The sequence below is a fragment of the Sciurus vulgaris genome (genome assembly GCF_902686455.1).
Source record: "Sciurus vulgaris genome assembly, chromosome: 4".
NCBI classification, from domain to species: Eukaryota; Metazoa; Chordata; class Mammalia; order Rodentia; family Sciuridae; genus Sciurus; species Sciurus vulgaris.
Genome location: NC_136464.1, coordinates 156701243 through 156720847, shown reverse-complemented (window position 1 = coordinate 156720847; position 19605 = coordinate 156701243). Strand labels below are relative to the sequence as shown.

At 36.2% G+C, this 19605-nt stretch overlaps 1 pseudogene across 1 annotated transcript; it reads right to left on the bottom strand.

Annotated features, from left to right (window-relative positions):
* Positions 1 to 16720: 16720 nt before the first annotated feature.
* Positions 16721 to 17639, bottom strand: LOC306659033 (holocytochrome c-type synthase-like; annotated as a pseudogene). The gene has a single exon. The product of its transcript is annotated as a holocytochrome c-type synthase-like (transcript).
* Between the last annotated feature and the right edge of the window lie 1966 nt (positions 17640 to 19605).

The window sequence follows — 19605 nt, the reverse complement described above, 5'->3', positions numbered from 1 at the left end:
CTTTTTGAAATTGTAAACTCTTCTACCTTCCTGTCACATTTTCTGTTCTCATAATTAACTGTATTCTTACCATCTTTTAGCACTAATTGGTTTATATAACTCCTATCCCACCATTATGCTGTTGCAGTTATTACTGCAGTGGATGACATAGTTGATACTTGTTGTTTGATTTAATACCAGATATAGTTCATGGTTACTTATTGTCTTTCTTGTTCGCAATTTCTGACCCTACCATTTCTGGGTTTTGTGGCAATTAACATTGTAGGTATCAGTATGAACCGAGTATTTAGTTTAAAGCTGTACATTCTTTGCATTGGTGTTGATTGTTGCTATTATTTGTTTCTACCTATTTTGTGAGGTGTTAGGAACCTACAGGGGCACTACAAGTTCACAGGATAGAAATTCTACTGCTGAACTAAACTCAACCAAAAGCCAGCATACCTTATTCCACACACAGATTAATGAAAATCTTCAACTATACTTTAATACAAATAGAAGAGACAAAAACCCAAACCAACAACCAGGACCCAAGTAGAAATAACTAGGGATGGGGCCTCAGGTCCCATTACTATAGGAAAAACAAATAGCACAAAGGCTGTAGACACCAACCCTGTGAAGTGATTTCATACAGATCACTGTAGAACACTTTTGCAAGTGAAGACTGTGCCCTATAAAGATACACACATAAGAGTGAAAGAGAAATAACTTCTAACAGATGCATAAAACTCAATATATGAATATAAGAAATATGAAAAAGCAAACTACCACAACATCTCCTAAATTTCATAACTAATCAGCAAATGAACACAAAACTATTGAATTTGATGAAATATCCAGTAAGGAATTCAAAAGGATCATTATAAAACTGATCAGTGAATTCCAAGAAAACACAGAAAAACAACTGAATGAATTAAGTAAGTCAGTAAAGGATATGAATGAGAAATTTAAAAAGGAAATACAGAAATCTTAGAAATGAAAGACATAATAAATCAAGTAAAATGTTCACTTGAAAGACTGTCTAATAGAATGGACCATGTGGAATACAGAATCTCAGAGCTGGAAAACAAAGTGGCCAGCCTTGAACATTCAGACAATATAAAAGAAAAAAACAAGTAACCACAATTAGAATATACAAGAACTCTGAGACAACATGAAGAGACCAAATTTAAGAATCACTAGAATTGAGGCAGGCTGTGAGATGTGGGCTAATGGAATGGATAAACTCTTCAGGGAAATAATAACAGAAAAATTTTCCAAATCTTCATAATGAAATGGATTTCCAGATACAGGAGACATTCAGGACCCCAGGTAGAAAAGATAGCAAAAGAACCTCTCCACAACACATTATAATTAAAATGCCCAACATACAGAACAAGGATAGAAATTTTAAAGCCTGAAGAGAAAAACATCAAGTCATATTTGGAGATGAACCAATCAGAATCACTTGTGATTTCCCAGCACAATCCCTATAAGCCAGGAGTGCTTAGAATGAATGATGTGTACCAAGTTATGAACGAAAACAGTTTTCAACCAAGACTGCTATATTCAGCAAAGCTATCACTCAAAATTGAAGGGTGAAATACCCTTCTGAGAAGTAGAAACTAAAGAATTCATGATTACTAAACTGGCATTACAGAATTAACTTAAAGAAATACTGCACACAGAAGAAATTAAGAAGAAGAAAAACCTCAGAGATCACAAATGAATAAATCTCATTTGAAGTGTTGGAGTGTAGGTAAGCAAATGAGAAACAGGACCAAATTAAACATGATAAATAAATTGAAGTGGCATGAATTAATAAACACATCTCTATAAAAACATTGAATATAAATGGACTCAACTCTCCAATTAAAAGACATAGGCTGGTAGAATGGATTAAGAAACAAGAACCAACTCTATGTTGTTTGCAAGAGATGCATCTTACAGGCAAATACAACCACAGGCTAAAAGTGAAAGGATGAAAATTGATATAATATGTAAACGGAGCCCCAAAACAAGCAGGAGTAGCCACTCTCATATCTAACAAAGCAAATTTCACACAAAAATTAATCAGAAGAGAAATATGAAATATGAAGTTTCCTTCATATTGGTAAAAGGGACACTCCAACAAGAAGAAACAGCAATAATAAATATTTATGCTCCAAATGTGGGTGCAACTAATTGTATAAAAGGGACACTACTCAAATGGAAGCACCAAGTAGACCCCAGTACAATAATAATGGGTGATTTCAACATACTTCTCTTACCATTAGTAGGCCATCCAGACATAAACTCAGGAAAGACTCTTTGAACCTGAAAATCATTATAAATCAAATGGTCCTAACAGATATCTGTAGAATAATTTATCCAACGAAAGCTGAATACAATTCTTCTCTGGGGTTCATGGAAACTTTCCTCCAATAGACCTTATGGTATGCCACAAAGAAGCTCCTAGAAAATACAAAAAATTGATATAATTCCTTGCATCTTATTAGATCATGTAGAATGAAACAGAAATTGACATGATTGAACCTTACAGAAGTTATATAAACACATGGAAGTTAAACAATAATCTTTTGAATGATGAATGTGTGATAGAGGAAACAAAGAGAGAAATTTAACAATTCTTAGACTCAAATGAGAGTACTAATACAACATACAAGAGCTTCTGGGACACTATGAAGGCAGTTCTAAAAAAAAAAAGTTTAATGCTATGAGTGCCTACATAAGAAAATCAGGAAGATCCCAAATAAACAATCCAATGATGCATCTCAGGCCCTTGAAAATGAAGAACAAACCAATTCCAATACCAGTAGAAAAAAGGAAATAATTGATATCAGAGCCAAAATTGATAAATGAGAATAAAAATAATACAAAGGATGCATGAAACAAAGAGTTGTTTATTTGAAAAGATAACTAAGATTGATAAGCCCTTAGCCAAACTATCCAAAAGAAAAAGAGAGAGAAATCAAATTAATAACATTAGATATGAAAAGAGAAATTATTACAGACATCTTAAAAATCCAGCAGAGCATTAGGGACTATTTTGAAAACCTAATAAATTGGAAAACCTGGATGAAATGGCTACATCTCTAGGCAAGTATGATTTGCCAAAACTGAATCAAGAGAACATATAAAACCTAAACAGACCAATAGCTTGTAACAAGACACAAGCAATAATAAAAAAACCTTCCAAAAAAGAAAAGCCCAGGATCAGATGGATTCTCCATTGAATTCTACCAAGTCACTGAAGAAGAACTAATGCCAATCTTCTTCAACTTATACCATGAAATAGAAAGGGATGGAACACTTCCAAATTTATTCTATGAAACCAGTATCACACTCAAACCAAAACCAGATAAGGACACATGAAAGAAAGAAAACTATATACCAATATCCCTGATGAACTTATAAGCAAAAATACTTCATGAAATATTAGTGAATCATGCTTAACAATATATTAAGAAGACAGTACTCTATGACCAAGTTGGTTTTACTTCAGAGATGCAAGGATGGTTTAATATATACAAATCAATAAATGTAATTCATCACATAAACAGAATTATGGACAAAAATTACTTAGTAATCTCAATAGATGCAGATAAGGCCTTCAACAAAATCCAGTACCCATTTACAATAAAAACACTGAAGAAACTAGGAATAGAAGGAACCTATTTCATATCACAAAGGCTATATATGAACAACCCAAAGCCAACCTCATAGTAAATGGGGGAAAACTGAAAGCATTTCCTTTAATTTTTTTTTTTTTTTTTTTTTTTTTTTTTTTTTTTTTTTTTTTTTTATTGTAAACAAATGGGATACATGTTGTTTCTCTGTTTGTACATGGCGTAAAGGCATACCATTTGTGTAATCATAAATTTACATAGAGCAATGTTGTTTGATTCATTCTGTTATTTTTTTCCCTTCCCCCCACCCCTCCCACCCCTCTTTACCCTCTATACAGTAGTACCTTCCTCTATACTTGCCCCCCTCCCTAACCCTAACTCTAACCCTTCCCTCCCCCCCATTATGTGTCAACCTCCACTTATTAGCGATATCATTCGTCCTTTGGCTTTTTGAGATTGGCTTATCTCACTTAGCATGATATTCTCCAATTTCATCCATTTGCCTGCAAATGTCATAATTTTATCATTCTTTATGGCTAAGCATTTCCTTTAAAATCCAAAACAATACAAGGATGTCCACTCTCATTACTCCTATTTATTATAGTACCAGAAAGTCTAGCCAGAACAATTAGGCAAGAGAAGGAAATAAAAGGGATAAAAATAGGAAAGGAAGAAGTCAAATTATGATTGTTTTCAGATGATACAATCCTATACCTAGAAGATCCAAAAAAATTTACCAAAAGACTGCCAGAGCTAATAAAACAAATTTGTCAAAGTAGCAGTTTACAAAATCAACATAACAAAAATCAATAGCTTTTTTTTTACCTATTAACAATGAATGTGCTGAGAAATAAATCAGGAAAACAATTTAATTCACAATCACATAAAAAAAAAAAAAAAAAAACACCTAGGAATAAATCTAACCAATAAAGTGAAAGACCTCTATGGTGAAAACTACAGAACACTGAAGAAGGGAATTGAAGAAGACCTCAGAAGTTGGAAAGATCCCCCACCCCATGTTCATGGATAGGCAGAATTAATATTGCTAAAATGTCCATATTAGCAAAAGCAATATACAGATTCAATGCAGTCCCCATCAAATACCAGTGACAGGGGCTGGGGATATAGCTCAGTTGGTAGAGTGTCTGCCTCACATGCACAAGGCCCTGGGTTCAATTCCCAGCACCAAAAACAAACAAACAAACAAACAAACAAAAACAACCAGTGACAGTCTTCACAGAAGTAAAAAAAAAAAAGTCCTAAAATTCATTTGGAAAAATAAAAGACTCAAAATAGCCATAACAATTTAAAACCAAGAAAGCAATGCTGGCAGCATCACAATACCTGACTTCAAATGATGTTACAGAGCTATAGTAGTATCCTGTCATAAAAACAGAGTAGTGTACTGTTATTAAATACAGACACATAGACCAGTGGTACAGAGTATAAAACACAGAAACAAACCCACACCTCTACAGTCATCTGATCCTTGACAAAGTTGCCAAAAACATACATTGGAGAAAAGACATTCTTTTAAAGAAATATTTCTGAGACAACTGGTTACCCATATAGAGAAGAATGAAACTAGACCTTGTTTTCACGCTGTACAAAAATCAATTCAAAATGGATTAAAGATCTTGGATCTAGACCAGAAACCATTCAACTCCTAGAAGAAAACGAACAGTTGACACTTCAGCTTTTAGGCACAGGTAATGACTTTCTTAGTAGGACCACTAAAGCTCAGGAAATAATATCAAGAGTTAATAAATGGGATGACAACAAATTAAAACTTCTGCATAACAAAAGAAGCAATTAGGAATGTGAAGAGTTAAACCTATAGAATGGGAAAAAAAATATTTGCTAGCCATTCTTTTGACAGAGGATTAATATCTAGAATACATAAAAAGAGCCAAAAAACCCCTTTACAACCCCCAAATAAAATATCTCAATTAATTAATGGGCAAATGAATTAAACAGGCACTTCTCAAAAGAAGAAATACAAATAAATTGCCAACAAATACATGAAAAAATGTTCAAAATCATTAGCAATTATGGAAATGCAGATCAAAACTATACTGAGATTTCTTTTCACACCAGTCAGAATGTCAGTCATCAAGAATACACATAATAATAAATGCTGGAGAGGATGTGGAGGAAAAGAAACACTTTTACACTGTTGGTGGGACTGTAAACTAGTAGAACCACTATGGAAATCAGTATGAAGTTCTTCAAAAGGCTAGGCATGGAACCACCTTATTACCAGCTATAACACTTTTTGGTATTTATCCTGAAGAATTAAAGTCATCTTATTGTAGTGGTACATGCATACTTATGTTTCTAGTAGTTTAATCATAAAAACTGAACTATGGAATCAGCCTTGGTGAACATCAGTGAATGAATAGATAAAGAAAATGTGGTATATATACACAATGAAGTATTATTCAACCATAAAGAAAAATGACTTTATGGCATTTGACAATAAAGGAATGAAACTGGAGTCTATCATGCTAAGTGAAATCAGTCAAGCTTAGAAGGTCAAGAGTCGTATGTTTTCTCTCATATGTGGAATACTGAGCAAAAACTGGGTAAAGAAACATGGGGGGTGGATTTTCTAAAAAGCAAAGAGACATCAGTAGAGGAAAAGGACCAAAGGGATAGAAAGGAGAAGGAATGGGGGAAATGGTGGAGAGGGATATTGGTCAAATTATATTGTTATATTATTGCATGTACAAATATGTAACAACAAATTCCATCAATATGTACAATTATAATGCACCAATACAAATGTGGGGGAAAAAAGTCAAAGCAATGAAGAAAATTAGAAAAAAAGATGTGTTGGAATAGAGAGTGACTGGACTATATCAAGAAAGAATTTGAAGGCTGAATAAAATCCTTAGGACAATAGCAGGCATTTCCTCTTGCATTTACTCAACTGCCTTCCCTAATGGGCCAATCCCAAGTCCCATTTTGGTCTCAGTGCTCAAGTGCCCTCTAGAAAATGGGTGGTTGACTCACCACAGTTAAGTAGGAGCCTCCCCTGTGAGCACCATAGCATATTGTATGTTCCCCATCAATCACACATGGAACAGTTGTCATCGCTAAAAGATAGGCATGAACTCAGTAGATGGGATTCCAGTCCTGCCTCCTCTGCTTTCTGTCTCAGTGACCTTGGGCAAGTTCTTAACCTCAGTTTCCTGAGGGCTAATAAATAGCCCTATCAGAGTAGGGTTTTATGAAACCCTGAAAGTGTTCATTATATTAGTTGGCCCATAAGATATCTTTGATATTGGTGATTGATTTGAATGATCTGAAATGTTAGCTGTTGAGATTCACTTCCCTGACTTGTAGGTTCCTAATCATTTGTCTGTTTCTTCTATTATACCTAAGATTCTTTAGAATAGGGATCATATCTTTACCAGTATAGCTCCAGCTCCTACTACCATGCCTGGAACAAAGGAATTCTTCAATCAATAACCAATGAATGAGACTGTTCATCATGCTAATCAAGATGAAACTTGATCACATCTAAAATTCCAAATCATTTATAATTCCAAAGTGATGCATTTGAAGACTGAGTTTTTAACTTCCTTTGTGAACTCTTCTAGCAGGAAATTGGCAGATGGGGGCTCCCTGATTGTAGAAAGCATACTTTATTCAGGGTTTTAAAATACGACTTTATTTTCTAGGTTTTGTTTCTTATTTTTTTTTTGATAATTCTTATTTTAATCAATGTTCTGTGCTTTCTAAATTTAATGAGTTTTATAAAACTCATTTAATCTTAAAAATTGTAACTCAATGAGAGTATATTTTTATCTTAACCACTTGTAAGTAATTTAAGTACATGTGTTCAGTAAGACATAAATTCTCTTACATTTTAAACTCAGCTATGGATAGCTTATTTAAATTAACATAATCAGTTAAAATTTGGAACAACATGGCTCGAAATTCACATGAGATGCTGCTGAACTGACCTCTAAAAAGGTATACATTTTTTAGTATTTCAAAGAGTGTAAGATTATGAATCTAGAGATTAGATTCTATTCTTGGGTTTTCCTTAAACAAACTTTGCAACATTGGGAAGTCAATTTTCCTTTTATGAATCCTTATTTCATCTACGATTTCATCTACATTGAGTTAGATTTCAGCTAAGTTTCTCTCTGAGCTCCTAAATCCCATGATTTGCTCTTTTTCTGTTCATATGATGAACAGTGAGCTTCTGGCAAAATAGCCTGGTGTATATATAGCTACAGAGGATGAAAATCAATCATTGATTTCTCTTTTCATTGTAATATTCTTATTGCAATTTTGCTTTTCTGGAGAGGACTCAAGATAATAGCTGAAAGCAAATACTTCTTTAGTGCTTACTAAGTTCTACCCAATCAGATTCCTAGGAACTCCACAAAATAGGTATTATTATTACTTTCCACATTTTACCTGTGAGAAGACCAAGGTTTGGAGGGGTTAAGTGACTTAACTGAAGTCACACAGCACTGAGTAGTAGAGGCAGACTGATTCCAGAGCCCATTCTCTTAACCATTATGCTGTATTGGCACTTTCTTATGAAAGGGTCACTTAACTATTTGTCAGGTCCTGTGGCAGGCCATCCATTGGCATTCATTCATTAAATGCTCACAACACTCATGTGGCATAATTTTCATTAACTTCACACACTTTCTTTGTAGAAATGATAAGACCAAGGTGTATAAGGAGAGAGAACAACATAAGTAGCATGAAACAGAGGCTTCAATATGGAATTCATTTAAAGAATATAAATGTCATTTTAAAGACTATAGTTTTCTCCTGACTTACATTGTCCATCATTATCTACTAAACAAGAAACTACTTTGTCTGAAATTATTTTATTCTGGCATTAAAAGAAAATAAAAGTTGAATTATAGCCTCCACCCTTAAATTGTCAGGTTCATATTCTATCAAGATTGTGAGCTCTTAGCAAATAAGTAACTTCTCTGAGCCTCCATTTTCTCATCTATAAAATAAGCATAATTCCTACCAAGCAGCACTTTTACAATTATCATAGACAATATATGCAAAGCATCTGGAATAGAATATAGGAGTAATAATGGTAACTGTGGTTATTTGTATTGTTATATAGTTTTGTTATTTCTTTTCTTGCTTGATTTTAAATTCCTTGATATCAAAGAGTTTGTCTTCACATAATTATTTTCACATAAAGTGCATGCAAAATTATTTTTATGAAAGAGCTAAAACGATGTCCTGTGGTTATTAATTCTTTTCATTGACTTGGTGGGGGAGAATCTGGTTAGAATTTTGATGATAACAAAGATATTCTGCTTGACTAAAATTTAATCTCCTGAATCTTTTCCTAAATCCATCTGTGCATTTCCTTATAAAAGCCTGTTTTGGCAAATAACTTTTCCAAGTCATTTTAGCAACTCCCCCCTTGAGATCTATCTGATCACCTTCTCTATCTGGGTTTCCTCGTCCTCCACCATTGCTCGTGTGATGTCTAATCAGTCTGACCTGCCTTAAGCAGGAATCTTGTAGGTGGGTGTAGCCAAGGCCCCTTCCTCTGAATGTTCTCTTTTTATAGGTTTCCACCCTCTGATCCCCACTCAGCTCTTAGCTCTAATTTTCCACTTGCCCAGGACATATTTTGACTTGAGTCCAGTATTTCTTCCCTCTGAAGGACCATTGCAGTGGTACCTGCACCTATCTTGACAGTCCTGGACATAGTCATCCTTACCATGATTTAACAAGTATCATTGAATGTGTTTTCTTTAACAATGAGATTAGTGGAGATTCTGAAAATGAATAAGGAAAGGAGTGTACGGACCTGAGAGATCCAGAGGAGGAAATGTAAAGATTTGGTAATGGGCTGGAAATGGTGAGAGTGGAAGAGGGGGACCATCCATGGATAACTGCGCTTTCCAGCTTGAATGGGTGGACCAGGAAAAATGTGAGAACGAGCAAGTTTGAATAGGTCATTCTGGGACATGCCGAGTTTGATGCAGATAGTAGGCAACTGAATAGATGGAATATAGAAGGTACCAGAGTCTCTGAAAGTTTAGGTACAGGAAGTTCAGAACTCTTGGCAAATATATGGAGAGGAGATTTGCTGAAAAAAACTGATTAGAAATTATCTATAACTTTTTTACCAGCTTCCTTGAGCTTTATCTGCTGATTCCTTCTACATTTCCTTCCTTCTTTGATTCCTTCTTTCCTTCCCTTCTTTTCTCAATGCCATATTGCATTTTTACATTTTATTTTAAGTGTTCAAAAAAATAAATAATATGAAAATTTCAGACAGGCACAGATGGGGATGAATATGTGAGTTTGGGGGAAGTTTTGAAGTAATTTCTTAGACCTCATTAAATCATAATCTTTTGGGGGGGTCATATGAGAACACTTGGCAATATTTTAGCTTTAATCCCTACAAATTTTCCTTATCTCCAAACATTAGGTTTAGTTTTCTATTTTTTTTTAATTTTTACAGATTGCATTTTGATTGATTGTACACAAATGGGGCACAATTTTTTCATTTCTCTGGTGGTACACAATGTAGAGTCACACTATTCTAGTTTTCTATTTTGATACTGACATTCAGTACTCATTACCTTCAGAACCACATTAGACAAAAAATAGACAAAATGGAAAATAAAATCTTATCTGATTAACAGATAAATCTCAATGATAGGACACGATAGAACAATTGTATTATTGCTATTATAAATAGAATCGCACATACTTTTCTAATGTTCTTAAAGATTATATCATTTCCTAGTCCTTTTCCTGCAGCAATATAGGTTAGCTAATTTTATCCTCAGTACTGAAAACCTCAGTGTCTTTTCCATGAAAATGACTGTACCACATCAGCAGCTTTGCACATGGAAACTGAGCTCAAGACCTGCTTTCCTCCTCTATCCAAACTTCCACTTATTCTTATGAAGTTTTGGGCTATGTGGCCAGTTATCAATCTTTAAAGACTTAGAGAAAAGGAAGAACACAGTAAGAGATATTAAGAGGGTGGAAACTTAATCTGACTATGGTGTTTAGAGGTGATTGGGAGAAATAAAGTAATTAGGGTACAGTCTCCATGGTTGAGTCCTGGTGGCTTTATAAGAAGAAGGAGAGAGACCAGATGGCACACATGCATGCTCCTTGTCTTTTGCCATGTGGCATTTGGGCCATCTTGGAACTCTGACCAAAAGAAGGCCATCACCAGTGTGGCCCCTCATCCTTGGACCAGAACCATGAACCAAAATAAAACTCCTCTTTGTAAGTACTCAGCCTCCAGAATTTCAACAATAATGAAAAATGGACTAATACATACACTTATAGCCACAGCCTTTGTCCAGTGTCTGAAGTCACCTCCCACACTCTCTCTCCTCCCCATCAAGACAACTCTCTCTTTTTCTTTTGTCAAAACTTATGAGCACATACCCTGTGTTATTCAGCTTTCCCATCACTATGACAAAATACCTGAGAAAATCAACTTAAAGGAGGAAGGAGTTACTTTGGTTCATGACGTCAGAAGTTTCAGTCCATGGTCAGCTGACTCCATTGTTTCTGGGCCTGAGGTGAGACAATATATCAAGAAGAAAGGGTATGGTATGGTGAAGCTGCTCATCTCGTGGCAGCTGGGAAGGAGAGAGAGGCAGGTGGGGAAGAAGCAGGAACAAGATATACCCTTCCAGGGCAGGCTGCCAGTGACCTGCTTCCTCTAACTAGGCCCTACCCGTCTTCTACGGTTTCCACCACTTCCCAATAATGCCATCAGCTATGAACCCATCAATGGCCTGATCCAGTGAAGAACGCAGAGCCCTCATGATCCAATCACTTGCCAAGAGCCCCACCTCTGGACATTGCTGCACTGGGGACCAAGCCTGCAACACCTGAGTCCCTGGGGGACATTCCAGATCCAAACCGTAACACATCCCTAGTTACACTGTTTACCTTGGCCTGTGTTTTTTAAAAATGCATTGTGGGTCTCTTACTTTTCCCAACTATAGCTGATAGAAGTGTTCACATCTTTTAACCTGCAGATTCCACATCTTCTTTACATTGGTTAGCAATACTGCTGGCAGGATTCAGATCTTTGGTCCTTTAGGGTCTTCACAGTCTGGATTTTGCTAATTACATTCTTAATATAGTTGGGCATGTACTCTGCCCTATGTATTTCCTGTAATTTTGTGGTTAAATCCAAAATATTTTTTTAATTGTGTCACTTCCTTGCTCAAGAAACCAAGAGCTTCCCGAAACAAAAAAATAGGAAAAACTTCTGAGAGTTAAAGTATCACTAATTCTTTTAAAACCTGTTACCCCACCACTGCTAAAAAAAAAAAAAAAAAAAAAAAAAAAAAAAACTAAAATGAACTAAATAAGTTATATCAATTATATTGAATTTTCAAAAGCTTCTGTGTTAGATTCTTATTGCTGCCGAACCAATCACCACAAGTAGTTTGAAACAACGCATCTGTTCTAAAACTGTTCTGGAGTTTAAAAGTCTAAAATCACTTTGGGCAAGCTAGACTCAAGGTGTCAGCAGGGCTGTGTTCCTTTTTGGAGGATTTAGGAGAGAGTCTGTTTTCTTGCTTTCCCCCTTTTCTACAGATGGCTTGCATTCCCTGGCTCCTGCTCCATTCTATCTTCAGAGTTCATTATAGCTTGATTCTTTCTCATGTTACATAGCTCTGAGGCTGACTCTTATTAATTTCCTTCTTCCACTTCAAGGGTCCTTGTTATAGTGCCTGGATAATCCAGGATAATCTTCCCAACTCCACCTCAGTTGGTTAGTGAACTAAATTCCTTTTGCTGCCTTACTTCTTTGTCATGCAGCATAACATACTTAGAGGTTCTGGAAGTTAGAATGTAGACATCTTGAGGAGGGGGAGTCATCTGCCTACCAGACTTTCCTACCATAGAAAATACATATTATGGTATATTGAATGATATAATTACATATAATGAGTTATATATATATATATATATATATATATATATATATATTTTTTTTTTTTTTTTTTTTTTTTTTTAAGAGATGAGCTCTTGCTGTTTTGCCCAGGCTGGACTCAAACTTGTCATCTTCTTGTTTCAGTCTCCTGAGTATCTAGGATTATAGATACATGCTGTTGTGCCTGGTACATACTCATAAAAGTTGATATAAAAGACATTGGAGTTCAGATTTTATGTAATGGTGATGAAAAACAGTCTAAAGGTTACATTAAAAAAAAAATTGTATTTGCGATGGTGGGGACCTGTGGAATCTTGGAGTGGGGTGCTAAACTTCTTAATGTGACATGGTGGGATGAAAGAGCAGGAAAGGGTCAGGAAATGCAAATTAGTGCATCGTGGCAGATTCCTCTAGGCACTGCTGTCCGTTAGGATTTTCTGAGATGAGGGAGGTGTTCTATATCTGTATTGTCCAACACAGTGCCATCATCTCCATGTAGCTACCGAGCCCCTGCAATGTGGTTATGACAACTTGAGGACTAAGTCAGTCATTTTATTAAGCTAAATTTAAGTCTCAACATTTTATTAAGCCAAATTTTGCTATTGGTATCTATTTCACAGTACAATTCTGGAGTCGAGACCACAGCAGAGCAACTCTGAGTACCTCCTTATATTTTAATTCTCTGAATGGAAAAAGGTATGTAATTATGTGTAGCTAGCTACGCATGTATTAGAGATGTTAGTGATAATTAGAAATCTGTGGGTCAATATTTACAATATACAACATAAGATGACTATTTAAACAAAAACAAATAAGATTTTTTAATCTTTATTATGATAAACAAGTTAGCATTTTAAACATGGAATTTAATAATTGTTGGGGTGTCATGTTGATTAGCCAAAGCTATTCCTTCAAGGGAAAATAGGAGTCAAAAATAATTCATTAACACTTTGAAGTTTCCAAGGGATGAGAATATCTATTCATTAGTTCTGCAAGTATTATTGGAGCTCCAAGTCCAAGGCATTGTTGTAGGCTCTGTGGGAGAAAAAAAGGTAAATAAGCACAGCCCCACCCCGCAGGAAGATTATAGTGAAGGACATAAAGCTGTGTCTTCCCATCCTCCCCATTCTTGTACCATTCTGGTGCTCCAGCCTCTCAGCTCCTGGACTGTCTCCCATTCACTGACCTTTATTTCCGGTAGACACGGTCACTCACCTCTTTGATAGGGCCATTTCTAGAGCCTGTCACTGTCAAGAATCACTTCATCTTAGAATCAGGCAGCTTGTTCCAGTCCACAACCTCCTGACCTGTCAGTCTGTCTCTCCATCCCTGTTCTTGGCCCCCAGGAAGGCTCCAGCAGTCTTTGCCCTCTGGTTCCTCCTATCTGTTTGCCTTTGGAGGTTTGTACTTTTTTTCTTTTAACTTAACTTAATTTATCTTCTCACCTTGAATATGTTGTTCCATCCACCTAGACAACTTTCCTTTATCACTTGGATGTTCACCTGCCCAAGCTAAATACATAGGTAATAACTTGGTGTCATAAAGAATCCTGAATTTGAAGTCACAAATTGAAATTGTGGCATTCAAATCTTAGTTTGACCTTTAACTAGTTTGAGGATTTTTTTTTTTTTTTTTTTTTGGTACCAAAATTGAACTCAGGGGCACTGAACCACTAAGACATCTTCCCAACCCTTTTTAATATTTTTCTTTAGAGACAGGGTCTCACTGAATTGCTTAGCACCTCACTTTTGCTGAGACTAGGTTTGAACTCGAAATCCTCCTGCCTCAACCTTCTGAGCCGCTGGGATTATAGGTGTACATCACCACACCCAGCTTGAGGGCTTTTAATAAGGGTAAACTATTTAACTTGTTTGAATCTTAGTTGAGTTCTCTGTAAATTGGCAGAACTATTTTTTAAAAAAATATTATTTGCTTATTTTGAAATCATTTTAGACTTATAAGAAGTTGTAAAATTAAGTACAGAGGGGGAAGGAAAAATAACAGCATGAGACAAACATCATTACCCTATGTACATGTATGATTATACAAATGGTGTGACTCCATGTACAACCAGAGAAACAAGTTGTACCCCACTTGTTTCCAATGAATCAAAATAAATAAATTATTTTAAAAAATTAAGTACAGAGTTCTTTGTTTATCCTTTCCAAGCTTCCCCTGTGGTTTGTACCCCACATAACCACAGCACATTATTGAAACTAGAAAACCAACTTGTGAACAATTGTACTAATGAAACTGCACACCTAATTCAGATTTCATCTGTGTTTTACTTTTAAACATTTTTTTTTCCAGGGGCAAAACTCTATAAAACTTTATCACATGTGTAGATTTATATAAATTTCACCACCATCAGGATGCATCACTGCTATGGGCTAAATGTTGTGCCCTCAAACCCAACCAAAGTCCTGTTGAAACCCTAACCCACTTTGTGATGGTATTTGAAAGTGGGGCCTTTTACAGGTAATTAGGTTATGAGAGTGGAAATCTCATGGTGGGATTAGTGCCCTTGTAGGAGGAGATAAATGAGGGCTTGCTTCCCACCTCTCCCTCACCATGTGATAAAACCTGGAGAAGACCATCATCTGCAAAACAGGAAGAAACCCTCACCAGACACCAGAACTACTGGCATCTTGATCTTGGACCTCTTGCCTCCAGGAACATGAGAAATGATATAGACTATAATGCTTTTGTTAAAACAAAACAAGATAATAACTGCTGCATCACCACACAGGAAATTCATTGTGCTACTCCTTTAGAGTAATGGTCTCTTTCCAGTACTAACATTTGACAACCACTGTTATTTTTTAATTACTACAATTTTGTCATTTTGAGAATGTTTTATAAATGAGATCATATAGGATGTATTTTGATTCACTTTTTAAACTTATTATAATGCCAGAGCTCTGAGTTGTGTGTATCAATATTTATTCCTTTTTGTTTTCTGCTAGTAATATTCCATTGCGTTGATGTACTACAATTTGTTATACTCATTTGTTTATACTACAATTTATTTATATTCATATAATAAAGGAGATTTGTTTTTTTATTACTTTTGGCTATTTCATGTAAGCTGCTGTAAATATTTGTGTATAGGTTTTTTGTTTCAGGATAAATTAAAGGATTTAATATTAACACTTAAAAAACAGTCATTTGTAACATGATGTTATAATTAGAACAGTTTTTGGATTACTGACTCAAGGAATTTCAACAGCAAGCTTAAAGCTTTCTTAAAACATAAAAATTGAGACAGTGAATTGATACAAACATACTACATGTGAGAAAAATACTCTTCTTATGAATGTTAATACTGGCACTGAGACTTGAGCCAGGCTTTTAAATCTGGAATAGGCCAACCAGGGAGAAGGCTTCCAACGGAGGTAGGAATGGGACTCAAAGGTGGAATAATTTGAAATTCTAGGGACAATGAAGAGGCCTGTTTTGGGGAAACAGAGTTACATATCAGAACAATAGGGGAATATTTTCAAAATTAAAATATATGTTTCAAAGCATATGCATCAGCACCACATGGTGAATTGAAACTTCTTTAAGGAGGCCCAGTCTGAAAAATGCATATAAATGGGAGTTTAGAGAGCCAAGATACGCCTTAGTCTTGCTGAGTACAAGGGTGTGACTTTGCATTTTGTTCAAGGTCTCTACTAAATTGTAGGGACTTCAGAAACCATAGTCTCTTTTAAAAAAGGTATTTCTTATCTATAACAAATGAATTTAGTTAAAGGATTTGACCAGGTAAAAGCTCATGAGCAGTGTACTGACTTTCAGGTTTTACCTTTCAAATATTCCTAAGAAAACAGTAAGAAAAAAGTACTTTCCTCACTTTCTAAAAGCTCTTTTTCAGAGGTTTTTCAGACTTTTCTAGATGAAATACACAGGCAATGTTGCAGCTAAGGGACAAACTGAGGGACTGCTTCCCACTTAAACCAAACAGGAAGAAAACTTAGAACGATCTGCTATAAATTTTAAGGCAAAATGCTGCTCAAAACTGAATGGAGCAAGGGTCCTTTGCTAAGTGGAGGATGAAGTGTGATCACCCACTTGAAGGTCCCATTATGTCATGAGTGCAATTCAGTTTGGGGAAAACAATTTAATGCATCTCTCAGGAAAAAAAAAAAAAAGTTTATACTTTGCATCACAAACAAAACAGTGGTTAGGATGTCCAGCACCACCAAGCAACTATCATTCTCTCCCATACTGCTGAGAGCAAATCCAAGGCAGGGAGGACATGGGGGACAGTGAACTGGTCATCCTTGTTGACTTCACCATGGTCGTAGTAATCTATCACATATCTAAGTTCTGTGCCACAGTGGTTGATGGTCCAATCATGCCTGTGGAAGGGCAACTCATACCCCATCCAGGAACGAATTCTTGCCCTTGGTGAATAGAATACTCTTTTGCTTTCCCTCCAAATCGGATCAATGATGGACCACAAGCACACTGCAGCATGAAGAGCTTCACACTTAAAAATTTCCTTCCAAGCCTGTTCACTGTTCTGATTATGAATTCTAATGATGTTATACATCTCTTTCTGGCGAATATCCTCATCCTTCCCCTTCCACCCTTTCCTCCACATTGTATTCCAGAAGATCTGTTCAGAAGGATAAACCCGCTTTTTCTCTGAATCTGCTCATGGAATGGATGACTCCTCTCTGACGGTAGACAAAGGAGAGGGCTGATCTGGAGCTGGTGTTTGAAGAGGTGGTGGCATCAGATTTGAAGGATCCAGGTTCTCCTTATTTTTAGCAGCAGCACCTGAAACGGGACACTCCACATACTCATATGCACGATCTTGGTGGGCAGGCGCAGAGTGTTTTGCTCTCACAGGTTGCACCAGAGGTTCCACACTCATTGGACAGCCTTTCGTTTTCCTTTCATGCATCGGGCATCTTGAAGATGGTGATGCTGTCGGATGATCGGAAGCTTTGGAGGTCTGAACTGGAACAGCAGGAGTAGAGGCTGACAAACCCATGGTTGGAATCAGTGTTGACTCCAAACTACTTTAAATTTCCAGCTGATTCCTCTCCCAGGCTGCTCCAAGAAGCTGGCCCCGCCTCTGACCTCCAACCCAAGTCCCGAGGACAGCGACCTGCTGTCGTCCCAACCTTCCTCTCACTGGGTCACCACTGTCGCCTTGGTCACCGCTGGTGCTCTCGTGTGCTGCTCCTTCCTTTTCCCTTGTGTATAGGTTTTTGAGTGAACATATTTTTTCCTGTCTCTAGGATAAACCCAAGCATGTGATTGATGGATCATATGTTTTACAATGGAAATAATTGATTATTATTATACATGTTCAGATGACCATGTGAAAATATTGAAACTGTGTAAGGTCAGGTTAATTATATTTTTATCAATTCAGAAGAAAATATGGATATAGAAGAAAATGAAAGGAAATTGTGAGTAGTTAAAAATACATAGTATGTTACATTAAAATTAAATTTGTTTTTCACACTTAATTTAATAATGAAATAGTCCTTGCCTTTGCTTTTCAGGTCATTAAGACACCATATCAAGGACAACATGACAGATCATTGAGTTGCTAAACTCTCTCTTGACTGTAATGATAGATACATGAACCTATATGTAACTAAAATTCCATAAAACTGTGCGTGCGCGCACACACACACACACACACACACACACACACACACACACCCAGTATCTAAAACTGGGAAGTCAGAATGAAATTAAATGATCATATCACTATCAGTATCCTCATTGTGATATTGTGATGATGTAAATTATGGAAGATTTTAGTGTTGGGGGAAATCGGGTGTTATCTTCTCTGTATTATTTCTTGCAATGGCATTTGAACTTATAATTATTTCAAAAATAAAAATTTTAATTAAAAAGTCTACATTAATCATTTGCTCTATTTGGGGAGTCTGTCTCCAATCTGTAGCCTTTGTATAATCTTTGAATTTTCAGAGTGTATATTAGTCAAAAAATTTATTGCCTATCCTGAAACACTCTTTTTGAATGACACTAATTTGCATAATCAAAATATATTGAACAACCTAAACTCAGGAATATATCATTCCACCACTTGCTCTGGCACACTGTTAAGCAAACTCTATCTTTGACCTTTCTCACTCTTTAGATGCATGGTAGCGGGCTCTGCTTCATTGGGTTCTGCCCTGACTAGAGTGCTTGCTTTGGAGAAAATCTAATTTTACTTGTCTAATAGCTAATTCTTCATGTTGGAAATGAGGTCAAGCAAACACACAGCCACAGTCCTGAATTATAGCTGGAGACCCTGGGAGCTGTTTAGAACCTTGCCTGGTTTAAAAGAGCAGTCTTTGAAAGCCCCAGAATGAAATGACCCAGTTTTTACTTTCTTCAAAAGCAACATCTATTGAATTGCCTCTGACTGTCAGAAATATGTTGGCGATGAGCTGTGTAAGGGTGCCAACACTGTGTTCATAAAGAATTTCTCTCTGTGATCCATCCAGTCGGACCTTGTCATTATAGCTAAAGCCTTGCTCACCGTGGCGACCATGGCTGCTGTTATGCAGTATTGTCTATTGATCTTGAGCAGAGAGTCCATCTCAGCGAGGTTCAAATGGCCCATGCAGTCTCTTTCCCCAGTGATGAAGCGCATCTTAGCTTCTCATGGTTTTCTAAAGGCTCATCTTATCTCTCAGCAAATGTGTTCTTTTGATTAGCTGACAATTTAGTTATTCCACATGGACATGTGTAAATCAGAGGAAAGAAGGAGGAAAAGGAATTCAAGGAATGAATGTAGACTTCTTGCTTTTGAGATAATTTTTCATGTATTCCCTCACAGCCAGGTCATTTCCTAAACTCTTCTACCTCTTTCAGTGACAGGTAACAACCAACTATTTATTTCTCTCAGACCCTGCTTCATGCTGGAAAAATGGTAGGCTTCTGGAACAAAGAGTGCCCTGTTGAACAGAGGTACTCGTCAGCCTATAATGAATGATCCCTACAAGGTTGATTAGTCTACCTTGGCTGACAGTTGGAAATATGGCTGGAATTCACTATTACATTATGTTGTAGTATGAAATTGTACTATAG